This window comes from Schistocerca nitens, chromosome 1 (assembly GCF_023898315.1).
Source record: "Schistocerca nitens isolate TAMUIC-IGC-003100 chromosome 1, iqSchNite1.1, whole genome shotgun sequence".
In the NCBI taxonomy this organism is placed as follows: domain Eukaryota; kingdom Metazoa; phylum Arthropoda; class Insecta; order Orthoptera; family Acrididae; genus Schistocerca; species Schistocerca nitens.
In genome coordinates this window covers 604,326,314-604,349,976 of record NC_064614.1, presented here as the reverse complement: position 1 = coordinate 604,349,976, position 23,663 = coordinate 604,326,314, and positions in this window count along the sequence as shown.

The following is a 23,663-nucleotide window of genomic DNA, read 5'->3' as shown; positions in this document are numbered from 1 at the left end:
TTTTCACAATTGTTCAGTATGCTCCGCAACAGAAGCACGAGTAACGTATGGTCTTTAGTCAAACTCGTCTAGTAACTTCGAGTGCACGTCTGGAGTTCATGTGGTCACTGTTGTTGGCATGAGGCGTTGTAGTTCACCCTGAGCTGTAAGAAAGGAAGGGACACAAAAGTAGTGTGCCACAAAAGCCCACCAGAAAGTCATATGTTGTGAGATCAAGCGAGCTTCAAGGCCAGTGTTGCAATTTGGAAGAGATACGTTTTTAGACTGTAGGAAGTTCAATGGCGTACTCTGGAGCTGTATCTGAAATGCATTGAATTGGGCAATGCAAAACGTATTTGGTTGCCGAGTTACCAGCATCTAGACGCGACCCATATTAACTAGTGTATGAGCTACGGGGGGAAGGGGACAAAAATATGGATCGCCAAACACACAATACTTTACCATGCCTAATACAGTATAGAAAACTCTTTGGCATTAGAAACATCTTCCAGTCGTCTCTTAAGGGGCTCCGGAACGCCCTATACTTGCAATGTTAAAATAACGCTTATAAATTACATCTTTCCTCACAAAGTATTTGAGGTAGGAAGTTGAATTTTTTACAGATTATTTATTGGAATTTGGGCTACAACTTAACACAGGGATTTTACAAAATTTTAGATCAGTTATTAAAGATGATTTTTTTTTCAATTGTAATGAAAAATCACAACATTTTTTTTGCAAATTGTTATTTATATGTTCAAAAATATACAGTTTTTTGGAAAAAGGCCGTGTTAAATTATGCAGAAGGTACTGTGTAACATTTACTGAAAGTTTGAAACAAATATGTTTGGAAGATCCTTAGAAAACATGTAATTAGTATGAGAAAATAAAAGTTTTGGGAATCGAGCAACAAAGATTGGATTAACTTTTTAGTACATTCCAGGTCCATAGGATGGATTATCTTCATCCTCTGCAAACTCCTCCTCCACCTTCCTCTTGTTCCTCCTCCTGTTTACTCTTGCTTGTATTTCTAGACTCTTTACAGCTCTGTCTGCAGCCCGAAGGCGTTCCTTGTCTAAAGCAAGCATCGCTCGTACCATGTTAGAACCTATCTTCATTCCCATATTTCTAAATACCTTTGGCTTTCCAACATTTCTCCTTTTCTTAAAAGCCTTCAGAGGATTTCTAATAACTTTACTTTTACTCATTATTATACTTCAACAAAACAGAGACTCAAGAAACAGAATTAATTACGAATATTTTCGAGATAACGACAGAGTAAATAAACATGAAACAATCGACAATCACACCAGCGATATATATTGAACCATCACAGGTTAGCCACAACACATACTTTATCTCACATCACTAAAATGTACCTGATGAACACGGACGTTAATAATAACACCATTTGACAGCAGTTTAACAGCGCCACAGTGGGTCACGCCCATGTAGAACACATTTCAAAAAAAATTTAAAAATAGTTGTAGTCTTCGGAATTGAATAAATTATATATCTATTAAAAGGTAATAGTCTGCAGATTCAGAAAAAGCAAAAAAGTAAAAATTGAACTTTTCATGATTTTGAGCCTTTCCGGAGCCTCTTAACGGATAAATACAGGTCCTGTGTGGTTTTCAAGAGAATATTAACCCATCTTTCCTACAGATAGTGGAAAATTTAGGTAACGATGATGGAGGTGCATAACGATCACGCACCCTTCTCTCCAAAGTAAATCATAAAGGCCAGCGGAGATGCGACAATTCACTCCCGCGCTCACAAAACCAATCCTGGATGATGCGAGTTGTGTGGATGGGGACTCCATCATCTTGGAAAACAGCATCACCATCGGAGAAAAAACATTTTTATCATGGGATGGACCTGATCAGCCAAAATGATCATATAACCGTTTAATGTAATGCGACCTTGCAGAATAACCACAGAGCCCCCGGATTATCACGACATGGCCAACCAAATCATCACCGAACGCCCGCTATGTTTCACTCTTGGGACGTAAATTCGGCCAGGAAAAATTTTGGAAATTTGTGGTATGATCGCGTGGGACCAAACCGCTGAGATCATCCGTCCCTCGGCTTACACACTACTTATTCTAACTTAAACTAGTTTGCGCTAAGGAAAACACACGTACCCGTACCCGAAGGATGACGCGAACCATGGAAAGGCGCGCGGACTCGGCCAGGAGATGGCAACAGTGTCAAGGAAAACTTGACTGACCAAGTGCCTTTCTCCACTGCACCATAGTCCAAGTTTTACGGCATCGCCACCGCTTTTCTCTGTTATCTACCTATCGAGCTCTCTTCGTATTGTTTCGGTGGTGACAGTGTTCGCGAATGCGACATTCAGTTATGCCGTGACTTTTGCAGCTGTCGTCCTCTCACTTTACATCACAGTACTCCTCAACTGTCCTCCTGTAACGGTCACTCAACACACTTTCGTACACGCTGTTACTTAGCGGATGATGTTTTCCCGCTTTCTCTGTGCAGGTGTAAATGTCCAACATGACTCCTCTTGAAACACCAAACAATTCAGCGACTTTTATTATTGAAGCACCCACTATATGAGCACCAACAATTCGCCCACGTTCAGATTCACTTAGCTCCCACGTAATGCACCCACAACTACACAGAACACTGTTCTCACCTTGAATGACACTTGCAACACTTGAGGACATTGCACAGGTGCCATCCGTGGTCAAATACAACAACGTAAACTGTAGGCTTGGCTAGCACTTCCATTTATGTCCAAGCATGCATTTCTCGGAGTGTTTGCATGTTTTTGTTCAACCCCTCTACGTGCAACAGGGAGATGCCTATCAACAACCGCATGACTCGGTTACTTACAACTGGCACCTACCAAAGGCTTTCAATTTCGGTTTATAACTTAAAATTTACTCCAGGTTTCTGTTGTCATTCGCGTAGAAGATCCTGTCGTATGAAATCGTATCAGTCTTTTTTAACACCCGGTATTCTTCCAACGGTCTTAAAAATCAAGTGCCGGTTCCAATGTTTGTTAATTTTTTTTAGATCGTGGAATGTTGCACTGTGCTCTCTGTTGATGGACCGTTACACTAAGCTTTCACGCAAATTAAAACTCTGTGCCGACCAGGACTCAAACCTGGGGGTCTTTGAATTTCACAAGAAAGTGCTGTACCGACTGAGCAGTCGAAGCACGACGGAGGTACTGGCAGGAGTAAAGCCGGGAGGGAGGGTCGCGGGTCGTACTTGGTTAGCTCAGTCGGCTGAGCACTTGTCACCAAAAGGCAAGTCTCCTGGCTTCGACTCTCCCTTCGGCACACAGTTTTAATCCGGCAGAAGTTTCAAATCAACGCACACTCCGCTGCAGGATTAAAATTCATCCTGGCATTAGACTGTATTTTATGACGATGATGAGCACTTGTTGCCGGCCGCGGTGGCCGAGCGGTTCTAGGCGCTTCAGTCCGGAACCGCGCAGGTCGGAGGTTCGAATCCGGCTTCGGGCATGGATGTGTGTGATGTCCTTAGGTTAGTTAGGTTTAAATAGTTCTAAGTTCTAGGGGACTGATGACCTCAGATATTACGTCGCATAGTGCTCAGAGCCATTTGAACCATTTTGAACGTGTGTTGTGAAGGTTTTTCTCTTGGAGGCAACAAGGCGATCTGCTGCTGCGCTGGTACCGTCGTTGTCGGTGTACGGCCCGACTGGAGTGAAAGTGACGCGGCGACACACAGCGCCAGCACACTTGGCGGCCGCAACAAGCGCCGCTCCACGCTAGTATAATATTACCGACTGCCACACAAAGCGCAACATTGGCGGGCGGACAATAAAAGGGGAGAATAAAGGAGGCAGAAGAGAGAGTATCGGCTCACGTGAAAGGCCCGGCTGCTCTCACGCGCGTCTGCCACAAAAGGAAGGCCACTCGACGCCTGGCTGCAGCCGACGCCTGCGGCGCAGCGGTCATTACTGGAGACGGCGCGCCCGCGTGCCATTACGGCGCTCGGCCCTGGGCGCAGGCCACGCGTCTTGTCCCGATCAAAGGCCACGCGTGTTTTAATTATTGGCCGTCATTAGCGGACTACCGGTAGCCGCTGGCGCAGCAAGCTGACGGCCGCTTCCAGCCGCGCATCGGAATGGGCGATAATGCCCGCCGTTACCTGCGCCGGGTCTGCGCCCGGCGGTTTTGCGAACGTGGCTAATGGATATGGACGGAGAGCGCCGCCGCTCTACCTCTCTGCCAGTTGTAAACAGCCTCAAAGGAGGGACAAAGGATCCCACGTTACGAGGATAGCCTCCGAAAATGAAAGTGGCGCACTTGGCGAAATAAATACACTATTGGCCATTAAAATTGCTACACCACGAAAATGACGTGCTGCAGACGTGAAATTTAAGCGACAGACAGAAGATGCTGTGTTACGCGAATGATTAGCTGTTCAGAGCATTCACACAAGGTTGGCGCCGGTGGCGACACCTACAACGTGCTGACATGAGCAAAGTTTCCAACCGATTTCTCATACACATACAGCAGTTGACAGGCTTTGCCTGGTGAAACGTTGTTGTGATGCCTCGTGTAAGGAGGAGAAATGCGTACCATCACGTTTCCGACTTTGATAAAGGTCGGATTATAGCCTATCGCGATTGCGGTTTATCGTATCGCGACATTGATGCTCGCGTTGGTCGAGATCCAATGACTGTTAGCACAACATGGAATCATTGGGTTCAGGAGGGTAATACGGAACGCCGTGCTGGATACCTACGGCCTCGTATCACTAGCAGTCGAAATGACAGGTATCTTATCCGCAAGGCTGTAACGGATCGTGCAGCCACGTCTCGATCCCTGAGTCAACAGATGGGGACGTTTGCAAGACAACAACCATCTGCACGAACAGTTCGACGACGTTTGCAGCAGCATGGACTGTCAGCTCGGAGACCATGGCTGCGGTTACCCTTGACGCTGCATCACAGACAGGAGCTCCTGCGATAGTGTACTCAACGACGAACCTGGGTGCACGAATGTCAAAACGTAATTTTTTCGGATGAATCCAGGTTCTGTTTACAGCATCATGATGGCCGCATCCGTGTTTGACGCCATCGCGGTGAACGCACATTGGAAGCGTGTATTCGTCGTCGACATACAGGTCTGTCACACGGCGTAATGGTCTGGGGTGCCATTGGTTACACGTCTCGGTCACGAACAGCGGACATTACATTTCAGATGTGTTATGACCCGTGGTTCAAATGGTTCAAATGGCTCTGTGCACTATGGGACTCAACTGCTGAGGTCATTAGTCCCCCAGAACTTAGAACTAGTTAAACCTAACTAACCTAAGGACATCACAAACATCCATGCCCGAGGCAGGATTCGAACCTGCGACCGTAGCGGTCTTGCGGTTCCAGACTGCAGCGCCTTTAACCGCACGGCCACTTCGGCCGGCCTATGACCCGTGGCTCTACCCGTCATTCGATCCCTGCGAAACCTTACATTTCAGCAGGATAATGCAGGTCCTTTACGGGCCTTTCTGGATACAGCAAATGTTCGACCGCTGCCCTGGCCAGCACATTCTCCAGATCTCTTACTAATTGAAAACGTCTGGTCAATGGTGGTCTAGCAAGTGGCACGTGACAATACGCCAGTCACAATTCTTGATGAACTGTGGTATCGTGTTGAAGCTGCATGGGCAGCTGTACCTGTACACGCCATTCAAGCTCTGTCTGACTCAATGCCCACGCGTATCAAGGCCGTTATTACGGCCAGAGGTGATTGTTCTGGGTACTGATTTCTCAGGATCTATGCACCCAAATTGCGTGGAAATGTAATCACATGTCAGTTCTAGTATAATATATTTTTCCAATGAATACCCGTTTATCATCTGCATTTCTTCTTACTGTAGCAATTTTAATGGCCAGTAGTGTATCCTACAGACTGCCAAAGACTAATAAATCAATAGAAAGCCACAATGCTGAAAAAAGTGGACCGAATACGACGCGGAAAAATGAAATTACTTGGTACAAATGAAAGAGCATTGTTGTTGTAATTGCTGTTGTTATCAGAACAGTTTTTATTGGAATTGACAGTTGCACAGCAAAACTTTTCTTAATTTTCATCACGACTCTGTTCGCTGCTACAGCGAGGCGCAAGTAAAATAGAGAGGTGCGTGACGCGTTATGCGCGGACGGAGACGGCTTTGCAGCGGCGCCAGTGTACCCCCCAGTCATTGTTTGTAAACTGAAGGTGGTGAGGGGAAGGAAGCAAAGGAAAGGAATGGGGAGGGACAACTGCTGTCAGCTGCGTGGGGACATTACGCGGAATCGCTGGTGACGAGTGAAAATGTACTTGATCGGGATTCGAACCCGTTCTCTCCTGCTTCCTAGGCAGGTGAGGTAACCACTGCGCCATGCGGGACACATCGTTATCGACACTGGACGGACTATCTCAGCTCCCCTCACGGTCGATCCACACTCCCATAAAGCGCCACCTAGCCGCAGCCTGTGGCAATTTGCTCCACATTCACTCTCACGAGATTCCACCCACTGGAGGTCGGACGTATTTGTGCATTCGCACTGAAGAATGTGGATTCATTTCCCAGTTAGGCCTATTAAATTATGTGAATGTGTGGTGTCTGTGCTTTCAGACATATTCGAAACAACGGACACCACACATTCATATAACGCTGTCGTTGTCCCACTATCCTACGCCAGCCGCTGTATACTTTTGTAAGAGGCAAAGTAGGGTTATAAGGGCAACATTGCACCACCGTTTCTGCTTCTTACTCTCCCTAGAACAATTTATATGCTCGGAAAATTAGTGCTGCAATTATTAACGCTATACTTCTCACATTTGTTTTCCTCTACCAGTAATGAGCACCGCAGTGGCCAATAATGCACACCACTCATAAATTAACATGAAAATTAACGCTACATGTTACACACGCGACCCGTGGTACACGCTACAGGCATACGGACGCTATTCGCTCTCGTGTCACGTGGTACTCTGCCTCTTGTTACTGCACATCGCCCGAACACCTGCATTCGTATGTGCACGCCACTGTAGCTTCAGGGGCCACAGCGCCATTCTTAAACACTCCTGTATATAAATCTGCGTAAAGCAGGTGTGTCCAACCTTTTAGCTCACCTCGACTACACTCGAAAAAGACTTGTTCGGCCGTACTTAATACACTTGACACAAAAAAGGGGGATGGACCAAGGTGAGACTACCATCGTGTAGCAGAAGTTATCTTTACATAAACGGAATGCTATGGATTTTTCTTTTGTCAGTCGTGTGAAGGATGCTCACTTCTTGGGCCGCACTGATACCTGCATTAGTCCCCATGCGGCCCACAGGCCGTGAGTTTGACACTAAGGCCACAAAGTGTGAGGCTCCGTGGATTACATTAAGCCATTATTAAACTGTCGTTAATATACGTGACACACGCTGTTGTTGTTGTGGTCTTCAGTCCTGAGACTGGTTAGATGCAGCTTTCGACGCATGTGACACATAAGAGAACATTAATCTCTGCAAAGAATGTAGTGTAATTTATTTAATCTGTCAGACAAATAGCTTTATTTCATCATCAGAATAATACTTTAAAGCAGTAAAACTGTGAAGAGCAAGTAACGAAAACGAACTATAAAATCTAGACACATACTGTATTTGATACAACTGTCAAAATCATAGAATATATGGAAACCAGAGTGGTTAACACACTACGACGTATGACATTCTCGTCACCTGGTCACGTTGCAACAAGAATGAGACGTTTATGCGAAACACCACAAGCGAAACACTAAAATGCACCTAACTATCTATCAATTACTATGTAAGTCATCAGATCACGAAGAACTAAGGAACATTTTAAATTAGTTTAACGTAAATGATAACTCCTTATAAAATAGTCGAGGAAATCATGAAAAATGTGTCCGAAGAGAGGACTGCGCAGTTCTCCACGGCAGCCTATCTTTTCGTAGTTTCACAACCATTGCACGGTCCACACACATTAAGGTGGTCATCGCCTACGTCCCGCCACGGTGCCCTAACCACTCGCAGACGACACATGGCAGCTCGAACAGTGGACGCCTGGGGGAAGGGATGTGCGAAAAGGGAGCTACTTATCTCACATCAAAAGGGGCGTGTCCATTGCATTCGTGTCAAGGGTGGAAACATTACCGAAACGGCTTTGTTTGTAAACTGTTCGCTTGCCGCTGCGGTTGAAGTATACCGTGCATGACAGAATGGCGCTATCCGAAAATGGACCGAAGCAGCTGTGGTACACCACGGGCATAGATGAAAGGGATGAACGGCGACTGATGTGTACGGACCAATGGATGTGCAGCCGTTGAGCAGCTTGTAAGGGGTCTGTAGGCCCTTACTATAAATTTGCACTCGGCACAGGTCGATAGGGCGAACAATCGATTGTGTCGTGTTGCGAGAGCGAGTGTGGAGTTGAACCAGTTGCCATGTTGCGGGTAGAGGTGTGTGGAGGCCAGTTGTTGTAATGCAAGGCTTTAACGACGCGAGACGTCGGAAAGCAAATACCCTGCACATGTTAAGGTCTCCGGAATCTTTTCATGGCCCTTCCTGGGTTATCTTTCTACTCCGGAAGGCACAACCGATAAACGCAAGTATGCATCTATCCACTCCTACTATGCCCACGCCTATATACAATTTGTTTCTCCTCGGCACGAGAGCATCTACAAGGAGGACAATGTAGTGTGTCACACTTCACATAGTGTACGTCCGTGGCCGGCCGGTGTGGCAGAGCGGTTCCAGGCGCTTCAGCCTGGAACCGCGCGACCGCTACGGTTCCAGGTTGGAATCCTGCCTCGGGCATGGATGTATGTGATGTCTTTAGGTTAGTTAGGTTTAAGTAGTTTTAAGATCTAGCGGACTGATGACCTCAGATGTTAAGTCCCACAGTGCTCAGAGCCATTTGAACCATTTGTACATCCGTGGTTCGAAGAGCACCAGGTTGAGTTACCATATTCTCCTGGTCACCGGGCTCTCCGGATTTAAACCCAATCGAGAATTTGTGGGTCCATCTCGATCGGGCTGTTCGCGCCATGGAGCCTCAACCGAAAAACATAGCTTAGCTGGTCATGGCACTGGAGACTACATGCTTCCAAATCCCTGTTGGTACCTACCAAAAGTTTCTACCAGCACGTTTCGCATCGGTCCGCACTACAAAAATGATTACTCCGACTTTTAACAGGTGGTCCCATTAATGTGACATGACGATATATATTGGATGCGGCATCCTGTTCTTTATGCTTGGTCTGCCTTCATGCCTGCTAGTCTTCATACTTTCCTCAATTATCCAATTAACTGTCTCATTCCACCTAAGTTATTTTTTTATCAACTTCGCTGCACAAAAACGCTCTTTAGATCCAGCCGCGCGACTGCTACGGTCCTTAGGTTTAAGTAGTTCTAAGTTCTTGGGGACTGATGACCTCAGATGTTAAGTCCCATAGTGCTCAGAGCCATTTGAACCATTTTTTTAGATCCAGCTTCCATTCACTACCTGTTCATTCCTTATCCGATCTGCCATTTAAACTTGATTTGTCTGGTGTACCACCCTGAAAATGCTTCTATCCCTCCTTCACTGTACTGTTTATCATCCACGTTTCACCTCCGTACAGCCGGCCGGGGTGGCCGAGCGGTTCTAGGCGCTTCAGTCTGGAACCTCGCGACCGCTACGGTCGAAGGTTCGAATCCTGCCTCGGGCATGGATGTGTGTGATGTCCTTAGGTTAGTTAGTTTTAAGTAGTTCTAAGTTCTAGGGGACTAATGACTTCAGAAGTTAAGTCCCATAGTGCTCTGAGCCATTCGAACCATTCACCTCCGTACAACGCTGCTACCTAGATAAATATTAGCTCAAGAAACTATGTGATACTTAAATTTTATTTGATTTTAGCATGTTTGTCTTTTTCAGGATAGGTTGTCTTACTACTGCCAAGCTACATTCTGCACACTCACGTTTACGAGGTGTGGCTAGAAAAAAACCGGACTAGTACTGGTGAAACAATAACACGAATGCAATAAGGCTGAAAGTCGCGTGGCCTGTCACGTGACTCTCGCTCCGCCTACTGCTCGAGTTTCATCTGCCTCCTGCACTCAGTCTGCCCGTGGCGTCTGTTTTAAGTAGTTGACGTTTTGTCTGTGCGTCGGAAAATGTTGAGTGTACAGAAAGAACAGCGTGTTAACATCAAATTTTGTTTCAAACTAGGAAAATCTGCAAGTGAAACGTTTGTAATGTTACAACAAGTGTACGGCGATGATTTTTTATCGCGAACACAAGTGTTTGAGTGGTTTAAACGATTTAAAGATGACCGTGAAGACACCAGTGATGACACTCGCACTGGCAGACCATTGTCAGCAAAAACTGATGCAAACATTGAAAAAATCGGTAAACTTGTTCGACAAGATCGCCGTTTAACAATCAGAGCAGTGTCTGAGTTAACAGGAGTTGACAAGGAAAGTGTTAGGCAGATTCTTCATGAAAGTTTCAACATGAACAAAGTGTGTTCAAAAATGGTTCCAAAGTGTCTCACAATTGAACAGAAGGAACGCCGAAGAATGATTTTTTCTGACGTCCTGGAAAACATTGAAAGTGATCCCACCTTCTTACAAAATGTTATTACTTGCGATGAATCGTGGTTTCTTACTTACGATCCCGAAACTAAACGCCAATCGATGTATTGGAAAACTTGTGGTTCTCCACGACAAAAAAAGCACGAATGTCAAAATCGAAATTCAAGGCAATGATGATTTTTTTTTTTTGACATCAAAGGGATTGTGCACATTGATTGGGTACCAGAGGGACAAACAGTGAATCAGCATTACTACATTAGCGTCCTGGCTACCCTACGTGAGCGAGTACGGAGAAAACGGAACGATTTGTGGAGAAAAAAGTCATGGATCCTTCCCCAAGACAATGCCCCAGCTCACAGTGCTTTGTCAGTGAAGACGGTTTTGGCAAAACACAACATTCCCATCTTAGATCATCCACCCTACTCACCTGATTTGGCCCCCTGTGACTTTTTTCTTTTCCCTAAAGTCAAGTCAGCTTTGAAAGGAACTAGATTTGAGACTGCTGAAGCGGTAAAAGAAAGAGCGACGGAAGTAATGTATGGACTTACCGAAAATGATCTGCAGCATTGTTATGAACAGTGAAAAATTCGTATGGAGCGGTGTAGGGACCGAGGAGGACAGTACATTGAAGGAGATAACATGAAATTGTAAATAATTGTAAATAAATGTTTTTTCCAGCATCAGTCCGGTTTTTTTCTAGCCGCACCTCGTATAAAAAAAATAACAGAACAACTTGCACTACTAGAGACAGAATGTTCATATTCACAGAACACGTACATTAGTTTGTTCTGCAGAAATGATTAGCATTCGAACCATGTCGGCGTACGGGTTCAGGGTCAATGTCGATATCGCGGCGCAATGCCACCTGCCGGTAAAACGTGCCTGGGGTTCTCGTTGTCGCTATAAACCGAAGGTAATGAATCAGTCTGACTTGAGCAGATGTGCAGGATGTCACTGTCAAATCAGTGAGTTTGAAAGAGAGTGCTTTATGGGCATGAGAGAAACTGATGCATCCGTCCGGGAAACTGCTGCTCGTCTGGGACAAAGTATTTCGGCAGTGTAACGAGTGTGTGCAGAATGGTTCACGGAAGAGAACGCAACGAGATGGGTTAAGTTGGACCATATATACCACCCCCCGATAAGATCGACACCTCACCCGAATGGCATTGCAAGACGGACCTGCGATCTCGTCGGCTCTGGCGCAACAGTGGAACACAAATCACTGTTGGTGCGTATCCAGGGCAATGTGACTAGTGTGACGGTCCGGTGACCTATATTCATACCCCTTCTGCAGAACATTTTCCAGTAAGACAATGCGCGACCCATGTTGTTGCACGGACACGGGCCCTCTTGGTGTCACAGTATGTCAGCGTCCTGACCTGGCCCGCCAGATCATCAGACTTGTCGCCAATTGAAAGTGTGTGGGATATGGTGAAACGACGGGTGCAGTGCTTGGACACAATGCCAACTACCACAGATGAACTTTCTAACCAGGTGAATGCAGCATGGATGGCTGTATCATTGGACGCCATTCACGCCATATATACGTTATTGGCATCAAGCATGGAACAAGTTACCAGGGCCCATGGTGGACTCTGTGCCTCCTAGGCAACAGGATACATGATGAAGCGAGATGACTGAAATTATAATCATTTCTGCAGAACATACTAACGTACATGTTCCATAAATGTGAACATACTGTCTTTAGTCGTTCAAAGAGTTCTGTTACCTTTTTTATGTTTTCCTTTTTTAACATCAGTCTATCTTCTTTACGTCTGACCAGTTAATTAAGCATCATTTTAAACAATTACATTAGTCCATTGCTGTCTGTTCTTCCATGTACAATCAGTTATTTGTTTTCTTAGATTTCCATAACGAGATATGTGTTATCTGAGACATTGTTTGTTTTATCTTCATATTGTCTCAACAGTCAAGAGAAAATATTTCGTCTACTCTGACACATGAGTCTCTTCAAATGCCACCATAAATGTCAGTGTCAGAGACTGTAAGGTTTGAAGATCCGAATTAGGGGCGTTAGTATTCATTGAAAACGTGTGATTGTAAAACCAACGTTACACTATAGCGACAGAGAATTGAGAAGTGTTCGAGGTGGCTGCATTATTTGAAATCAGCTATGCTCGATGTCAAAAAGTGAAAAAGTATGAAGTCGTTGAGTGAAAAATGTCTTTAACAAGTTTACATCACTTGAGACGTCACCGTGACATAAATGCGTCATTCAGCATCCAAGACGTAAGGGCCCAAAAACTCATACAATTACACTAGACACCCTACGATAACTTTGATATTGCGAAATGGAAGATGACTCTGTGTGGATTTCTGGAGGTCAGAATCGCCAAGCTCTCATTTTTGACCAACAACTTAAATGAAACTCAACTTCATTGGACATCCAAATACTTTATGTTTTCACCTTCACTGACGTCAGTCAACAGTTGATCACAAATTTGCATAGTATACACAATCTTTATAAGCCTAAATTTGGTAGAAATTAAACTAAAGTTTTGGGAGTATTCTTGGATCGCTTCGAGGTTCAATTTTTAATGAAGAGGCAAGTTTCCTCATCGAAATACAATGATTAAGTGCAAAATGTGATTGTATGTGCCTGTAGCAATAAATGGAAGAGCTCGAATCAGGAGCATATTTATGCCAAGTAAATTTTGTCTCTGTTTAAGCCACATGAAACTACCTTTTAAATCCCATGAGTAACGAATTTTATTTCGAATAAATTAGCATTTGATTAAATTACTCATATGTTTTCCCGATGTTGCTTTACCTAACTACAGTACATTTCTTCGGCTTTTGAGATTTGCGTTCATAGCATAGTAGACTAATGTATATGTTTCGACTAGGCCTTGAGATATTACGTCATACAACAGGAACCAGGGTGGAAACTGGCTGCTTGAAGATTCCGTACTCCATCCCAATGAGAAAAATGGAAGTCTCGAACAGTCTCTCTATCACATTTCGAGACAAAGATACGCAGCAGGTGTCCCCAACGTCCGGTAACCCTCCCCATGATGTTCATATCATTCTGACTCGCCATCCTGTACCTCAAGGTCTGCCAAACTTTTGATAAAAAATATTTTTGTATCAGCTGACGTCCAGTATTAATTTAGCACAAGATCTCAGCTAATTTTACTAAATGTTGCTTTCGACGGCATTTATTAAAAAGTTAATTTATTAAATAATGAAACCGAAACGAAGTGACGGAACAGAAAAAAAAGGTTTCTTAAAAGTGTGATTGGCTGCAACTCACTGCATAGGAGGAAACGTAAAGAGCTCAGAAACTTCTAGAGATATGTAGACTTCGTGATTACATTTAAATTATAAAATATGCAAAGACAGAAAAGGAGCACATGACAAGTATGTATGTGGCCCGAATTTTTATGATGTTGCAAACCTACAACCGAAAGACGGAATAAGAAACCCTAGACGACTGACCATGAATAAAAAGCTCAGAATAAACGAAAAAAATTTAATTCCTTATTAGTGCTATTACTTTTATTGTTTTAATTATTGTGTTGCTTTTCGTTTTTTCATCGGGCCTCTGATAACCATACTACATTCCAACATTACATCTGATTTAATAAACTAAAAACTTAAGTTAGGTGTCTGTCCCCCCCCCCCCCCAAGAACCATGGACCATGACGTTGGTGGGGAGGCTTGCGTGCCTCAGTGATGCAGATGGCCGTACCGTAGGTGCAACCACAACGGAGGGGTATCTGTTGAGAGGCCAGACAAACGTGTGGTTCCTGAAGAGGGGCAGCAGCCTTTTCAGTAGTTGCAGGGGCAACAGTTTGGATGATCGACTGATCTGGCCTTGTAACACTAACCAAAATGGCCTTGCTGTTCTGGTACTGCGAACGGCTGAAAACAAGGGGAAACTACAGCCGTAATTTTTCCCGAGGGCATGCAGCTTTACTGTATGATTAAATGATGATGGCGTCCTCTTGGGTAAAATATTCCGGAAGTAAAATACACCCCATTCGGATCTCCGGGCAGGTCTACTCAAGAGGACGTCGTCATCAGGAGAAACAAAACTGGCGTTCTACGGATCGGAGCGTGGAATGTCAGATCCCTTAATCGAGCAGGGAGGTTAGAATATTTAAAAAGGGAAATGGATAGGTTAAAGTTATATATAGTAGGAATTAGTGAAGTTTGGTGGCAGGAGGAACAAGACTTTTGGTCAGGCCAGTACAGGGTTATAAATACAAAATCAAATAGGGGTGATGCAGGAGTAGGTTTAATAATGAATAAAAAAAATAGGATTGTGGATAAACTACTACAAACAGCATAGTGAACGCCTTATTGCGGCCAAGATAGACACGAAGCCCACGCCTACTACAGTAGTACAAGTTTTTATGCCAACTAGCTCTGCAGATGACGAAGAAATTGAAGAAATGTGTGATGAGATAAAAGAAATTATACAGATAGTGAAGGGAGACGAAAATTTAATATTCATGGGTGACTGGAATTCGGTAGTAGGAAAAGGAAGAGAAGGAAACGTAGTAGGTGAATATGGATTGAGGCTAAGAAATGAAAGAGGAAGCCGCCTGGTAGAATTTTGCAAAGAGCATAACTTAATCATAGCTAACACTTGGTTCAAGAATCATAAAAGAAGGTTGTATACACGGAAGAAGCCTGGAGATACTGACAGATTTCAGATAGATTATATAATGGTAAGACAGAGATTTAGGAACCAGGTTCTAAATTTTAAGGCGTTTCCAGGGGCAGATGTGGACTCTGACCACAATCTATTGGTTATGAACTGTAGATTAAAACTGAAGAACCTGCAAAAAGGTGGGAATTTAAGGAGATGGCACCTGGATAAACTGACTAAACCAGAGGTTGTACAGAGCTTCAGGGAGAGCATAAGGGAACAATTGACAGGAATGGGGGAAAGAAATACAGTAGAAGAAGAATGGGTAGCTTTGAGAGATGAAGTAGTGAAGGCAGCAGAGGATCAAGTAGGTAGAAAGACGAGGGCTAGTAGAAATCCTTCGTTAACAGAAGAAATATTGAATTTAATTGATGAAAGGAGAAAATATAAACATGCAGTAAATGAAGCAGGCAAAAAGGAATACAAACATCTCAAAAATGAGATTGACAGGGAGTGCAAAATGGCTAAGCAGGGATGGCTAGTGGACAAATGTAAGGATGTAGAGGCTTATCTCACTAGGGGTAAGATAGATACTGCTTACAGGAAAATTAGAGAGAGCTTTGGAGAAATGAGAACCACTTGTAAGAATATCAAGAGCTCAGATAGAAACCCAGTTCTAAGTAAAGAAGGGAAAGCAGGAAGGTGGAAGGAGTATATAGAGGGTCTATACAAGGGCGATGTACTTGAGGACAATATTGTGGAAATGGAAGACAATGGAGATGAAGATAAAATGGGAGATACGATACTGCGTGAAGAGTTTGACAGAGCACTGAGAGACTTGAGTCGAAACAAGGCCCCAGGAGTAGACAACATTCCATCAGAAGTACTGACGGCCTTGGGAGAGCCAGTCCTGACGAAACTCTACCATCTGGTGAGAAAGATGTATGAGACAGGCGAAATACCCTCAGACTTCAAGAAGAATACAATAATTCCAATCCCAAAGAAAGCAGGTGCTGACAGATGTGAAAATTACCGAACTATCAGTTTAATAAGTCACGGATGCAAAATACTAACACGAATTCTTTACAGACGAATGGAAAAACTGGTAGAAGCCGACCTCGGGGAAGATCGGTTTGGATTCCGTAGAAATATTGGAACACGTGAGGCAATACTGACCCTATGACTTATCTTAGAAGCTAGATTAAGGAAAGGCAAACCTACGTTTCTAGCATTTGTAGACTTAGAGAAAACTTTTGACAATGTTGACTGGAATACTCTCTTTCAAATTCTGAAGGTGGCAGGGGTAAATTACGGGGAGTGAAAGGCTATTTACAATTTGTACAGAAACCAGATGGCAGTTATAAGAGTCGAGGGACATGAAAGGGAAGCAGTGGTTGGGAAGGGGGTGAGATAGGGTTGTAGCCTCTACTCGATGTTATTCAATCTGTATATTGAGCAAGCAGTGAAGGAAACAAAAGAAAAGTTCGGAGTAGGTATTAAAATCTATGGAGAAGAAATAAAAACTTTGAGGTTCGCCGATGATATTGTAATTCTGTCAGAGACAGCAAAGGACTTAGAAGAGCAGTTGAACGGAATGGCTAGTGCCTTGAAAGGAGGATATAAGATGAACATTAACAAAAGCAAAACGAGGATAATGGAATGTAGTCGAATTAAGTCCAGTGATGCTGAAGGAATTAGATTAGGAAATGAGACACAGTAGTAAAGTAGTTTTGCTATTTGGTGAGCAAAATAACTGATGATGGTCGAAGTAGAGAGGATATAAAATGTAGACTGGCAATGGCAAGGAAAGCGTTTCTGAAGAAGAGAAATTTGTTAACATCGAGTATAGATTTAAGTGTGAGGAAGTCGTTTCTGAAAGTATTTGTATGGGGTGTAGCCATGTATGGAACTGAAACATGGACGATAACCATTTTGGACAAGAAGAGAATAGAAGCTTTCGAAATGTGGTGCTACAGAAGAATGCTGAAGATAAGGTGGGTAGATCACGTAACTAATGAGGAGGTATTGAATAGGATTGGGGAGAAGAGAAGTTTGTGGCACAACTTGACTAGAAGAAGGGATCGGTTGGTAGGACATGTTCTGAGGCATCAAGGGATCACCAATTTAGTACTGGAGGGCAGCGTTGAGGGTAAAACTCGTAGAGGGATACCAAGAGATGAATACACTAAACAGATACAAAAGGATGTAGGTTGCAGTAGGTACTGGGAGATGAAGAAGCTTGCACAGGATAGAGTAGCATGGAGAGCTGCATCAAACCAGTCTCAGGACTGAAGACCACAACAACCACAACACATGATCTCTGTAGGTGGAGCAGTAAAGGAAAGTGTAATGGTTTGGTTCAACGTCACATTCCTGTCTTACCTTGGTTTCATAACATGTCACAATACCACAGAGCTCTGTATACAATCAATCGGATAAGATTCAATCACGGCAGCTTCTCTTTTCATTTTGTTGCCTATAGATTCAGACACTTTAAACTGGAATAATTCAAAAGTTGGAGACTCAATCATTTAATCTCCACTTGTACCAAGTTCCAGAAACGTACAGAAAATTTTGGGTCGAGTTCGCTGCAAGCGTAAGTGGGCTTTTAATAAAGAGTGATTGGGCGGCTCTTAGATTCTGATGAGATTTATTGTAATTAGAAATGTTAAAACATGAGCACATATCTGCAGAGAAGGCAGGAGTAATATTTTAGTGATTATTGAAAAAGCTGTTTGTGCCTCAAAGAGTAGTGATTGCACAAACCCGTTTATGAAAATTTCTAGTAAAAAAAACTTTAATTACTACTTCTGCGCCTAGAAATTGAAAAGCTATTCACCGTTTGCTGCTTGTGAAGTAACGTTTCTTTAGTTATTTGATAGTAATATATTTGTCAACGTGCTTTTTTGTAATTGTTGATATCTAAATAATTACATTTAAGGCCAAATAAACACAAATTCATTTGATATTATTTAATTCCTGTTACAACATTAAGCAATTCTCACATTCTAAAATACTTGCATCGCTTCAAGGCTGAGAATTTTTTGGATAGAGTCAACTCTCACTCAATTGATATGCAAGGTTCCAAGCAATTCTATGAAGGAAGTTTGCCTGAGATACAACGGTTTCGATAAATAACCTAATTCAGTTTCTACCAAATATGTACTACCAGCTCTACAAGAAGAAGACAGTGATTTAATTTGAGTTTGTACACTGAAAAATCGCAGCATCAGTGTTACGGATTACACTAGACTCCGTCAATGTAATGTTATAATTGAAAGAGGCGTGTATGGAGACGGAATATTCTCAGCAGTTGTAGTTAAGCCTATTAAATCCTTAAACCGGCAAAGTAAAGAAGGAAAGCGTGTTGTGGAACGTACTGGAAGTACTTGTGTTTAGCTTATGGCATTTCATCTATTGTCTCCAGCTAAGCTAAACTTCGAGGACGAACAAAGAACTTACTAGTAAACAATCTGAAAATCAATTATAATTTATTTCCTGGCATTCACCTCGTCGTACGCGATCCATTGTTTTCATGATAATATAAACTTACTTTATTTTAACTTTGTGTCCGGAAGTGCGTCCTGTCGCCGCAGCCATCAAGTAACGTAAGGGAGGGAGTTGTGTAGCCATCTGTCTCTGAAAAGTGTAAACTTTGTTCCATGGGTCACCGTATTTTAACTGTCCGTGTATCGTGTTTTCTGAGGCGAAGACTGAAAACCATCCCACCATTACGAAATGTCCTAAAAACCACACTCCGGCCGACCGAAGCAGCAGCTCAACGGTCTTCAGAGCTGCTCACCCTTTCGACCTCAACACCCCACCCCCCATCACTCACACGTTGTATCATACGCTAGCGAACTGCGTGTTAAGCATGAACGCCACGACTCGATGGACATGAAAAGAAATAAACACAAAGTTAAAACGAGTGGGAGTGCTTTTGATAACTGAATATGGTTTTCGAAGCTTAGGTTTCGATGAATTTGAGATGAAAGTTTTCAATCAATGTTAGTTACCACTTTGAGTTACAGCAATAAGACACGAATTTTTAGAGTGAAAACTATTGCAAAACTGGAGGTTCTAGAGCGAGCAAATAAGAGATACGTGTTGGGAAGCACGAAGAAATGGTTCAAATGGCTCTGAGCACTATGGGACTTCACTTCTGAGGTGATCAGTCCCCTAGAACTTAGAACTACTTAAACCTAACTAACCTAAGGACATCACACACATCCATGCCCGAGGCAGGATTCGAACCTGCGACCGTAGCGGTCGCGCGGTTCCAGACTGTAGCGCCTAGAACCGCTCGGTCACTCCGGCCGGCCGAAGCAGGAAGAGAGAGACAAAAAAGAAACATATTGATCAGTCAGCAGAATGGAGTTGAAGAGTTAATGGAAAAGAAATCGAGGCGAGCAGTAGACGTAGCCAAAGGAAAGGTAGTGGAGAAGAACAAAAGCGTACTTTTTAGTAGCACAGAAATTGGAAGATACAACAAATTTGCTGAAGCCACTACCTGCATTATGCTTGTCCATCCCCTTCTGGAATCCTGATGCACGGTATAGGATGCTTCCCAGATAGGATTGACGTTTGGCATCAGAAAAGTTCAAAGAAGGGTAGCTCGTTTTGTATTATCAGTAGATAGGGGAGAGAGTGCGACAGATAAGGTACGAGATTTGGCGTAGCATTCATTAAAACAGAGGCGTTTCTCATTGCAACAATATCTTTCAACGAAATTTCAATCACCAAGTTACTCCTCCGGAGAAGAAATGGCAATTGCAATAAAATAAGGGATGTGAAATCCGACTGTTCGTTTCCTTCACGTGCTAACCGCGAGTGGAATGGTAGAAAAATAATCCGAAAGTGGTTCGATAAACCCTCTGCCAAACTCTGAAATGCGAGTTACAGAGTGATCTTGTAGATGTGAATGTTCGCTGCGTAACACAATTACGACCTAGAAGTTTGAAATTTGACTCAAAGATACCTACGACCTTCCTCTGTAAGGTCAAATCAAACAACTTTCGGCTTTCTAAATCCCAAACTTATTTCATTTGGCTCCAAGTTTTGGCGATTTACTACGCCATCTTCGGGCCCCTGACCAATGTGTAGGAACACTCCACGTCGGATCTGGTCCAAACCGTGCCTAGCATTCAAATACTGGTCATGTCACTTCGGCCATCATCTGCCGACAGTGCGTGGTATAAAGCGCGTCAATGAAGCCACCCCTTTCCTTGTGGCGTTGATTCCCACACATTTCGCTGTCAGAAACTCCAGTTCCTGTGCGATGAGCAAAAGGTCGACATTCTTGACAGTTAGACAGCCTATAGGCGTTTACTTTGACGTTCTATAGTGAACAGCCGAGTCCCTAAACCATTTTTGGAAAGATGTACATACAGAGTCTTCCTCTGTAATGATGGTAAAACGTTCCGCCCTGCAACATCACCCGGGGGTTCGGCGACGCTTCAAACAGCAACGAGTCGAGACATGCAAAAAAGAAAAGGTTCATGTGACGTTTAAGTGGGTTACTAATGTCAAACTGGCACCAAAATTCGCTACCAGTCTGCCAACGCCACCGCGGAAGTGTCACACGACGAGGTCATCACAACCCATCTTATCAACATTTCAGCCCGCTCTTCACGTCTTTACTATGGAGATCAGAAGCGAGACGCCCGGCATTTAAATCAGGCGGTTTTCGTATTGGTGACCGAGGTAAACATTTAAGCTCGACGGGAAGAATCTCAGTGCGTGGTATAAAGCGCGTCAATAAAGCCACCCCTTTCCTTGTGGCGTTGATTCCCACACATTTCGCTGTCAGAAACGCCAGTTCACTGTGCGATGAGCAACAGGACGACATTCGTGACAACCTTTGCCACTACTGACACTCCCTACACGATTCAACCCTTCTTTAAGGATATCGTGGTCGAGCCTCCCCGTTGAACGTGATACCCCGTTGGTGTACAGTGCGACCACAATTTTTGCTCTGGTGTATAGGTTGGAACCACAACGGACCATTCAAAAATATTGAACGAGATCTAAATGCGATCTGAAGTGGTAAGGGTGCTTATCCTTTTGCAACACTCGTGTTTTTCACCTTTCTGTGGCGTGAGCATGGGGAGTGTGACTTTGACACATGAGTGTGACACTGAGATATGAGTGAATATCACGTTAAAAATTTCGAATGGTTTTTGACTGTCCCTGGTGGTTTCATTCTGTACACCAGAGCAAACATTGCGGTCACACTGCATCCACAAAGTGGTACAGTCATGTTCAGTGGGGTTGGGAACGAAGTCTTTCGCGACGGAATTTATATGTAAAACATTCTCGGCTTCCTTGCCGCGTCAATGCGGTATAAAATCTCAAGCTTTCGACGATTACCTCCATCGTCATCGTCAGGAGCAACTGACTATCTTCACTGCTGCTGTGGTAGCCTTTTTCATAGCCCATGGACAGCTTCTGATTGGTCGGCTTGTGATTGGTCCCCGGCGCACACATTGGCCATCGGCGCACACATTGATACCGACCAATCAGAAGCCGTCCACGAGCTATAAAAAAAGGCTACCATAGCAGCAGTGCAGACAGTCAGTTGCTCCTGACGATGACGATGGAGGTAATCGTCGAAAGCTTTAGATTTTATCCCGAATTGACGCAGCAAGAAAACCGAGAATGTTCAGTGGGGTTGTTGGACTACGATTCCTTGTAGGAGGTTTGAGTCATCTGGGGGGGGGGGGGGGGCGAGGGGTATCAACAGCACCAAAGGTAATGAAGGGCGCCGTCCTGTAGCTAATGCCATTGCGATTTTTTTATTTATTTATTTATTTATTTATTTATTTTTTTTTTTTACAGAGAAAAGTGTGGAAATCAATGCCCCGAGGAAGGGAGTGATTTCATTGACGGCCATTATGCCACCCGCTGAGGCATTTTCGTGTTTATTCTGAGCGACCGTGTGTCTGAAATGTTTTCCTCAGACACCCATATGAAAACAGCGTGATTTCAATGCTGGACGTCGCGGTTCTGAGCTCCATCGCAGAGGCGTCAAACGAAGGGGTGAAATATAGGTAACACGGGTGTGACAACCTTCCCAACGAGTGACTCGTCCACGCTGGCGTTGGGTAGAAATGTGGTGATATTTGGTGCCAATGTAACTTCACTAACCAATCTCACACCTCACAAGAACTTCTCAGCTCTGGTCTTCTTTTTGCATGTGGCAACACATGCCAGTGCGCTATCTTGGTGCAACTTGGTTACCTATCAGTATGACAGGTACACCCATCTTCAGCTCCAACTAGAAACTCTAGAGGCTATGTAGCAGCGTTATCTCTTGCCATCACTGTATCGATTGACATTATGTGGTCACCTCCCCAGGTTCTTTATCAATAGTTGTTTGTTGATGTTTCCCACCGTTTCATTTTGGGGCGCCAATATCTCTACGCTAAACTTAATGCATTCATTTTATAGATAACGTTCGATTATGACATTTTAGTCACTTCACCGATCTCATGGAAATCTTCGTCACGTTGACCATCCCATGTGAACAGTGATTTTTTTCGTAGTAAAACGTAGCCTACGTGTTAATTCAAGGTGTAGGTTATCTTCATTCCAAATTTCATCCAAATCCAAGAAGCTCCTTCAGCGTTAATGAGTAACAAACATATTAAATCAATGAAGAAAGGAAATAAGCAATTTCTAGTTTGCTGCAGCGAAACTTTTATATTATTTGTAGGTGCAACAACATCATTTTCCCTCACTCGTGTACCTATTACCTGCAGATAAGGTCGCGTATCACTATAACATCCAGCCTCACTAAAGGCCTATCACCTTCTACATGTAGAGGCACGTCGTCTCTGTGTCGTATAGGGTCTTAATGTCACTGTCGTGTGTCTTCAAGCGTCTAAGGAGTTACAAGTCATGTGGGGACGCTAGCTTATTCTCACGTCCACAATAAATATCGCCTAGTATTGGATAATGAATTTTATTGCACAAGTATAGAAAAGCAATGTACGGGAAACTAAACAATAACTGTAAATCACAACATTACCTTTGTCGACAGCGGCAAAATGCTTTTTATTGCCCACGATGGTTTCGTCCATATACCGCAGCGAAGTATCCTGTGGCCGACCCAGATGTACCTGAGGCTCAGAGGCTTAAATGCAACGGGCCTGTATGGAAGTATGCGTTATACACTTTGAGGATTGTACAAGCATTACATTACTAACTGAATATTACACAATAAAAGCATTTTCACAAATACGATGTACCGAGCGAGGTGGTGCAGTGGCTAGCACACTGGACTCGCATTCGGGAGGACGACGGTTCAACCCCGCGTCCGGCCATCCTGATTGAGGTTTTCCGTGATTTCCCTAAATCGCTCCAGGCAAATGCCGGGATGGTTCCTTTGAAAGGGCACGGCCGACTTCCTTCCCCGTCCTTCGCTAATCCGATGAGATCGATGACCTCGCTGTCTGGTCTCCTCCCTCAACGATACAGTTCAAAAGTCAA